Here is a 9442-nt window from a genome sequence, read left to right on the forward strand (position 1 = left end):
AAGGAGATTAATGCTTCCATACCTGCTGACACAAAAGTCATTCTGTAGCCCACGGATCAAGGAGTAATTTTGACTTTCAAGTCTTATTATTTTAGAAATACATTTCAAAGGCTATAGCTGCCATAGATAGTGATTTCTCTGATGGAGTTGGGCAAAGCAAATTGAGAACATTCTAGAAAAGATTCATCAATCTAGACTCCATTAAGAACATTTGTGATTCATGGGAGGAGGTCAAAATGTACTGACACGAATAGAAGTTTGGAAGAAGGTGATCCCAACTTCCATAGATAACTTTAAGGGGTTCAAAATTTCAGTGGAGGAAGTAACTGCAGATGTGGTAGAAATAACAAGAGAACTAGAATTAGAAGTGGAGCCTGAAGATGTGACTGAATTGCTGCAATCTCAAGATAAAACTTTAACAGATGGGGCCGGGCGCGGTGTCTTACGCCTGTAATCTCAGCACTTTGGGAGGCCGAGGCAGGCAGATCACGAGGTCAGGAGATCGAGACCAACCTGACTAACACGGTGAAACCCCGTCTCTACTCAAAATACAAAAAATGAACCAGATATGGTGGCAGGAGCCTGTAGTCCCAGCTACTCGGGAAGCTGAGACAGGAGAATCACTTGAACCCAGGAGGCACAGGTTGCAGTGAGCTGAGATCCTGCCACTGAACTCCAGCCTAGGCGACAGAGCGAGACTCCACCTCAAAAAAAAAAAACAAAAAAAAAACAAAAAAAAAACTAACAGATGAGGAGTCGCTTCTTACAGAGGAGCAAAGAAAGTAGTTTCTTGAGATGGAATCTAGTCCTAGTGAACATGCCATAAACATTGTTCAAATGACAACAAAGGATTTAGAATGTTACATAAACTTAGTTGATAAAGCAGTGGCAGGGTTTGAGAGGACTGACTCAAATTGTGAAAGTTCTGCTATGGCTGAAACACTACCACCCAGCATCTCATGCCACAGAGAAATCTTTCATGAGAAGAAGAGTCCATCAATGTGGCATACTTCATTGTTGGTTTTTTTTTTTTTTTTCAATTTTATTTAAAATCTGGACACATCTCATTCTATGTCATAGAATGAGGGAATCTATCTTGAACCTATTCTGGTTCAGGGGGCTGCCCTTATGAAAAAAAAAGAAAAAGTCAAGAAAGTAATTACCATAGCTACCCCAAACTTCAAGCAACTACCATCCTGATCAGTAGCTATAAACATTAAGGTAAGACCTTCCACCAGCAAAAAGATTACCACTTACTTAGGCTCAGAGGATCCGCAGCATTGTTAAGCAATGAAGTATTTTTAAATGAAGATATACATAGATCATTTTTTAGACATAATTCTATTACACATTTTGTAAACTACAGTGTGAACATAACTTTTATATGCACTGAGAAACAAAAAATTGTGTGACTTGCTTTATTGAGATATCTGCTTTACTGTGGTGGTCTGAAACTGAACTGGCAATATCTTAGAGGTATGCCTATATTTGTATATACCCCATTTTGTTCTGCAAAGGATTAAAGACACAATAAATGAACTATAACAAGTTAACAAACTGAAGATAAGGGCAAAGAATAGAGAAAAGAACCAAAAATGGTGCCAAGAAAAAGGCTAAAAATTGTATAATATAAAAACCTATTTATGGTATGGAGTGGGCCACAAATCTAGTTCTGGCTTTCTAGTAGCCATAACAAAAAGGAAAACCCAGGCAATCTAAGAGATACACAGAGAAGTACTCAGAAGGGGAGCTACCTTGGTAGTTAAACCAAGCAGTAATTTCATATAGCAAAAAGAACCCCATAGAATGATCAAAATATAGGAGACACATAACCACCAGTCTTCAAAGAGTTAGACGTTTCTCATATTGTCCTTCAGGAGAGACCTATGACACCTTACCAAAGCCCAATGTGGCAAAATTGATTTTACAAAGACAAGACACAAGCTTTAAGAGCTCTTTATTCTTTTACTCAGTTTCTTCCTTCATTGTCTCCCTAATCAGATTATAAACTCTTTGAAAACAGAACCATGTTTTCTAATTCTTATATATAGCTCCAAAGTATTTTGTATTCTGCAGAAAAGACGCAACGTCAGTGAGAATTTACACAGCGCAATTCAAGCCTTTTCTGATAAAAATTATCTAACGTAAACTCAGTAATTCCCATTTCTACTACAAAAACATGCTAACTGAAGCCCCAATAGATAGAATTCCTAAACTTTCTAAACTATTACTGAATCACAATTCATGACCTCTCAAAAGCATTTTGTTTCATATATGCCTAGCACAAAGTGTGCAAGGATACCAAATCAATATCACTGAACCTGATCAAATAAAATGAAACTCATAAGCAAAAGCTCTGGCAATACCTACTAAAGGAAAGACAATATTACTATCTTTCAAGAATATAATCAATAGGTCTTTACAAACCAATTGACAAAGGCAGGTTCATTTTCTAAATGATTCTGCAAATCTACTAGAAGGCAATGAATTACAACGCAGATTACTTCTTTCCAAGAATGTGCAGTTTCTGCATATGCCAAGCTGCTAAAGAACTGTACTTCTCAGCTCTCACACACACATGCACACGTACATGCATGCGTGCACATACACACACACACACACACACCACTATCAAACCAGCTCTGACCACTAACTTACTAATTTACTTCTCTGCTTCACCTGGTCAAACTGAAAATGAAATTAGGAGTAGGTAATAAATTATTTAGATAAGGTGATTATGAGAAAATGAAGTATCATCTTAAATTACTACTCTTAAGCATTGGCATTGGGACACATTAACTATCCTCTATTTGTATTTTATTAATGGAAGTCATTAATAAATAAGTAGTCTCATCCAACACTGGCTTAGTTCATTCATACACTTAGTATTTCAGTTTATAGTAGGTTCCCCCCTTGGTATTCACTCTACATAGGGGCACGCCCTATCATCCCAGGAGTGAATAGTTGTAATGAGCCAAAGAATATTCCCAGGACTGGGGGAGTCCACCAAGTAGACCTTGGAAAATCCAATTCCTGCACCTTTGTTTCTTTATCTATTAGAAATGGAAATGGAAATCATCTCTATCTGATAGGATTATTGGAAAGATTAAATGAGATAAGGTTGTAAAGTGCCTAGTGTTAGTTCTCTAGCTTTTTTTTTTTTTTTTTGAGACAGAGTCTTACTCTGTCGCCCAGGCTGGAGTGCAGTGGCCCGATCTTGGCTCACTGCAACCTCCACCTCCAGGGTTCAAGCAATTCTCTGCCTCAGCCTCCTGAGTAGCTGGGATTACAGGTGCCCGCCACCACACCCGGCTAATTTTTGTATTTTTAGTAGAGAGGGGGTTTCACCATCTTGGCCAGGCTGATCTTGAACTCCTGACCTCGTGATCCACCCGCCTCAGCCTCTCAAAGTGCTGGGATTACAGGTGTGAGTCACCGCGCCCAGCCTTAGTTCTCTAGCTTTTTTATAGGTAAGGAAAACAGAAGGTTCTAAGCACTTAGGTGACTCATCCACAGCCAATGGCTAATAAACATAGGACAGAACAAAACTTCTGACTTAGGGCTTAATGTTCTTTCCACCTCACCAAGCAGCCTTAAATTAGTAGAACTCAACATCTCAAGTTTGTCACTGTTGGGGATTCACTACATGCAAAGAAAAGAAAATTGACTATTTTGAACATCTATTACATGCAATACAATCTCTTTCTTCATAACTGCCCTGTAAGTGTTATCTCATGTTACTGAGAAATTAACTTGTCCAAAGTCACAAGGCTAACAAGTGACAACACAAGATTAATCCAAATCTGTTTAGTCAACAATTTTACCTACCATCCTTCTTAAAGAGTGTATTTAGATACCATTGTCTACCAGAATCAAATCCCAAATGGCCTGTGAATTTTTATAGATCCTTGTGATTTATTAGTGGAAACTGTCCCTAGCTCCACCATCCTATCTACTTAAATTTGTTCCTATTAGGTTAAAACATAATTATAGTAACTGTAGTAACAAATTTACATTTGTATAGCATGTTACAGTTTATTACATTTTTTTCATTTTTGTTAGATGCAACTACTGAGCCTTTTCATATATTAGCTCACGTATCATTTAATATTTCAAGACTCTTATGAGGTAGGAATTATTGTCATTTGACAAATAAGAAAACGGGCCAGGGATTACATGTCTGTAATCCCAGCATTTAAGAAGGCCAAGGTGGGCAGATTGCTTGAGCTCAGGAGTTTGAGACCAGCCTTGGCAACACGAAGAAACTTCATCTCTACAAAAAATGCAAAAATTAGCTGGGCATGGTGGCACATGCCTGTACTCTCAGCCACCTGGGAGGTTGAGGTGGGCGAATCACTTGAGCCCAGGCAGTTGAGGTTGCAGTGAGGTGTGATCACGCCACTGCACTCCAGCCTGGGCGACAGAGCGAGACCCTGTCTCAAAAGAAAAAAAAAATTAGAAAGGTCATCTCAGATCTCTCTCTGCCCCCACAGTTCTCAGATGATTTCTAGTAAACTTTTAAAGGGCAGATATTTTAAACTGTTCCAGAGCACAGAAAAAAGTGAAAACTTTCCTCATCATTCTTAATCCTGGCTTCATCTTGACACCAAAGCCAGGCATGGATAGTAAACTTAAATGAAAACATAATATTAGATTTATCCTTTGTAATTACAGATGGAAAAGTTTAACATATTTAAGTGAAAAACAAAGGAATATGTGTAGTATAATCCCATTTGTAAAAGAAAAAATATTGTGAATAGAAACATGTCTGTATGTATGGTAGAATACGGAAATGTGTGTTTATAGATAAATACACACATAAATGCAAAGATACAGGTCTGGAAATATAAACCTCAAACTGTTAACAGCGGTTTCTCTAAGATGGAAGTGGTCTTAGGAGTGAAGAAGGGGAAAAAGACAAAAAGTGAAGGGAGATTTTCAGCTTTTACTCTCTCTCTATATATATATACATACATACTATTCAAATTCTGAAACAGTGGGTTCTAGGATCGGCTATGCCATTAAGAAGCTGTTACTAGGTTGAATCACTCTGACTCTGTTTCTCCATTGGAAATGTGGAAAGCAGACCTACCTTATTATGACAGAAGAAAAGGAATTTATTTGAAAATGCATAATAAAATCTGATGAATATGTGGCAGTGTTGCCACAACACCTTATTGTTTGTTATTGTTTGGTTTGTTTTTTTATTTTTCCCTCACTTTGTCACTGATCAACCAGACATTCACAAACACAATTTAACTTCTGTATGCCTCACTGAGTGCAGGAAGTAGAGTCAGAAGACCTGAGTTTACATTCAGACCTTGCCTCTTATTAACTGTAAGGTTAAAAAAACAAGCAAATGATTAAACAACTTTGCACTTCAGTTTCCTGGCAGTAAAATAGGAATAAACCTACCTCACAGCATCGTTTAAAACATTAAATGAGAAAATGATATACAAATGGCCAATAAAAACATGAAAAGATGAAATACAAATGAAAATCACAATGCAATATCACTTCACAGCCACTAGGATGGCTATCATCAAAAAGACAAACATTAACAAGTGTTGGCAAGGATGTGGAGAAAATGGAACCCTCATACATTCCTAGAAGGAATGTAAAACAGTGCAGCAGCTATGGAAAACAGTCAAGCAGTTCTTCAAAAAGTTAAACAGAATTACCATATAACCCAGCAATTACACATCTAGGTATACATTCAAGAAAATTGAAAGCATATATACCATACAAAAACTTGTAAATGAGTATCCACAACATTATTTATTATGGCCAAAAAGTAGAAACAACCCAAATGCCCATCAGTTGAAGACTGGATAAACAAAATGTGGCATAGCCATATAACAAAATAATATTCTGCCATAAAAGGAATGAAATATTGATATATGGTATAATATGAATAAACCCTGAAAGCATTATGCTAAGTGAAAGACACTAAAGGCCACATATTATGATTCTATTCACACGAAATGTCCGAAATAGGCAAATCCACAGAGATATAAAGTAAATGAGTGGTTGTCAAATATGCGGAAGGGGGAATAGTAAAAGCTACCAGGTACAAGGTTCTTTTTAGGGTAATAACGTTCTTGGATTAGTGTTGACATTTGCACAATTTTGTGAATATATTAAAACCACTGAATTGTATACTTTAAAAAAGTGAATTCTATGGCATATGAATTATATCTCAAAGAAAACTATTATAAAAATTTAAGTCTCTGCTATCTTTTTTTTCTTTTGAGACAAGGTCTGGCTGTCACCCAGGATGGAATGCAGTGGTCCAATCATGGCTCACTTCTCTGCTTGCTACTTTTTATTAGTAAATATTCTACTTTCCTCAAGAGGTTGCTCATGTTGCTTGTAACAGCTTTAAAAGATCTTTGAAGTTAGCTACTATACAGATGAACGGTATTTTTAGTAAAGTAAAACTACTATAACAGAGAAACTTTCTAAAAATTGGATTAGTTTGGTACAATTTCATTTTTTCAAAAGAAATGTCATTAATACCAAGTTCATTTTTAAAGAGTGGAAAAGCTTCAACAAGTCCTTATAAAATACATTTTTTAAAAAGGTCAAAATGCAATACTTTGTTTTCTTAATTAGTGGACATTTCATTTTCAGATACATCATTAGTAGATTACCTGTTTAAAATGTCATTAAATGCCTAGCAATGAATTAAAACCCAAGTAGATGCAACTTCGTGACCTCTACTTAGAACTTTCTACATTCTGCATTCTGTTGTCAGTTTCCTAGTCCATCACTAGCTCCTAATCTCTTACATCAATTATTCCATTCAATTCTTACTCACAGGGGCTAAAATGTTTGGTAAATGCAATCAATTCATTTTTCTAATGCTGGGGAACTTACTGGAGTGGGCCCAATTTTTAAGGTTAAATTTAGTCCAGAATGTTTGAATAAATATTCAACAAAACGATTTCCTGGAATTTGGAACATAAAAACAGCCTATAGAGTTGTGAAATGCTTTCTAGGTCCTTCGGGAATTTTTTCACGTATTCAGTCATGGGGCAAAGTATTACGTATAAAAGCTTCCTGGTCCTAGAACAAAGACGTATTTTACTGCTGAAAGCTAAAGGAATTAGTATTGTTACACTAAAATAGCATACCAATGAAACCAGCTAGGTATTGGCATAACCCAAGGTATGTAAACAAAGATAAATTGTACCTTATTATGCATTCTTCCTTGAGGGGAAAAATTCTCACATTAATAAGATTTAGCCAGCCAAAACAGAAAAAATACATAGATATATGTGTGTCTGTGTATGTAGGTTTGTATAAGGATTAGGATTTTGAGTAGCAATTTAAATTTGATGGTTTGCCAAGCTATGCTGGGATACATAGCGGGCATGCTTGACACAGGCAAAACGTGAAGCAAGAGACGACCTGTCAAACAGCTGCTATCTAGTTACTCCCTCGGCAGCACTCCCAACTTCTCCCGCGATGTCTGTGTATGAGAGAAAGATGTCAAAGCACCAAGAAAACCACGGGGGCTGTAAGCGCAACAGCCAAGTCCAAACCGTGCATCCCATGGTGAAATCCCACCCGTACCCTCAAGAGCTGGTCAGACTGCGGCTCTTTTCTAATATGAGTCTACCTAAAATAGAAAAATAAACACACAACCACGGACCCTGGCCAACCCTCTCCTCCCCTTTGTGACTCTCCCAAACGCTGGAGAGATGTTAACCTCCGGCAGGCCCGTGGAAGCCAAGCCCCGCGACCTGAGGAGGCGTCTAGGAGCCTCGGCACAGCCCTGGGGCCTCGAGCCCGTGTCCTCCACCCACCCGACAGGGCCGGTCACCGGTCACACAAAGGAGCCGGCCGCGGGCGCTGGACGCGGGACTCGCCCGAGAGCCAGGAGCCACATCTGGTTCCTGCACGCTGGCAAAAGAGAGCCGCTGGAAAATAAGGATTAACGGCCAAACCTGTTGCACAATTCGGGTCCCTTTCGCCCAGAAATGAACAAGGGCGCTCAGGAACGGAAAAGCGCGCGGCCCGGTTTCTGCGGCCCGCGGCCGCACCCGGCAGACGGCGCAGAGGCAAAGGCGGCCCACGGGGCTCCCACCTCGGGCGCTTTGTCTGCGGCGACGGGGGCGGCGGGGGCGGCCGGGGCGCTAGGAGCGGAGGGGGTGGCGGGGCGGGGGCGCCCCTCCTTCACTGCGCAGCCCCTCCGCCCCGCGGCCCGCGCTGGGGAAGAAAGCCGGGCCCGCTGCCGCCGCCGCCGACTGCAACGGCCCAAGCCGGCCACCCGACCGCGGGGCCTGCGCGCTTCTCCCGCCCGGGCCTAGAGGCGGCCACACTCACCTGGCTGGCGCTGACGCTAACGGCCGGCGGCTCCGGGGCGTTGGGGAAGACGGGAACGCTAGCGAGGTGCAGGCGGAGGCGGAGGGCGCGGCGGGAGGAAGGCGGGCTGGGGGCGGAGCGGGCCGGGGCGGCAGCGGCGGCGGCGGCGGCGGCAGCGGCAGCGGCAGCGGCGACGGCGGCGGCTCCAGTCACTCGCGGCAAATCGCGTCCCAGCCCCTCCGTGCGTCAGGCGGGGAGCGGGGGTGCGGGTGGCCCGGCGACCTCTCGGCACCCGCGGCCCGAGCCGCGTCCGCGCGACCCCGCGCGCGCCCGGGTGACGGCGGTACAGCGACCCAGCCCAGCGCGGGAAGGGGGAAGTAGGCGGGGCGGGGCGGAGCGTCCAACCGGGCCTGGGGCTAAGGGCTGGGCGCGAGTGGGACTGGCGCTCCGGACGGACCCCTGCCGTCCCCACCCTTAGCCGAGGCCCAGGCTCCCCAGGCGGGAGGCAGTCTTGGGGAGTGGAAGGGCACCTAGACCTGGAGTCAGAAGTCTGGGCTTAAGAGAGGGCCCGTTACTTGACACCTTGGCAGGTCACTTATTTCCTTTGGCCTCATGCTGGAGTTCGAAGGTTCGCGTACAAAGTCTCCCAAGAGCTGCCCCCAAGTACCCACTGCCAAGCGGTGGTGTGGCTGAAGGATGAAGGCAGATGAAAGGGAAAGGGTTGCGGTGAGGAAGGGCTGGATTCAGGGCATTTGTTTTGCTTTGATGATCTTTCCATTTGACTGTCCAAAATTAATACACAAATGGGGCTCCCTGATAATGGCTACTTCCCCATTTTTACCAACCTACTTATTTTTCTCCAAGTATACTGACTTAAAAGAGTCCTTGTTTTCATTTTATTGCGCAAATCATTTTTATGTCATTTCCTGAATTCAGTTCAAAAGAGTCATCAGCAAATTCACACCAGATCAGAGCAGCTGTGTGGTCCCAATTTCAAGCCTTCCATATTATTCACTCAGCCACTCACTTCAGTATCACCTAATTCCATTGATAATATCTTCCTATTCCAACAACTAAGCAACCAAATTTCCCTCCACTAAAGTTTTCTGACTTAAAATCCCATGGATTAATT

At 42.0% G+C, this 9442-nt stretch overlaps 1 protein-coding gene across 4 annotated transcripts in view; it reads right to left on the reverse strand.

Moving 5' to 3' along the window:
- Window positions 1–8655, reverse strand: part of SESTD1 (SEC14 and spectrin domain containing 1) — a 157740-nt gene extending 149085 nt beyond the window's left edge. For 3 of the 4 annotated variants that reach the window (XM_055289884.2, XM_055289885.2, XM_055289883.2), the window contains exon 1: window positions 8332–8655. The gene's annotated coding sequence lies outside the window, so the exon portion shown is untranslated. Of the gene's footprint in view, window positions 1–7952; window positions 7972–8331 lie in introns of those variants that run through there. The other variant, XM_055289886.2, reaches the window with a different exon arrangement.
- Window positions 8656–9442: the final 787 nt, after the last annotated feature.

The sequence above is a fragment of the Symphalangus syndactylus genome, chromosome 8, assembly GCF_028878055.3.
Source record: "Symphalangus syndactylus isolate Jambi chromosome 8, NHGRI_mSymSyn1-v2.1_pri, whole genome shotgun sequence".
NCBI lineage: Eukaryota > Metazoa > Chordata > Mammalia > Primates > Hylobatidae > Symphalangus > Symphalangus syndactylus.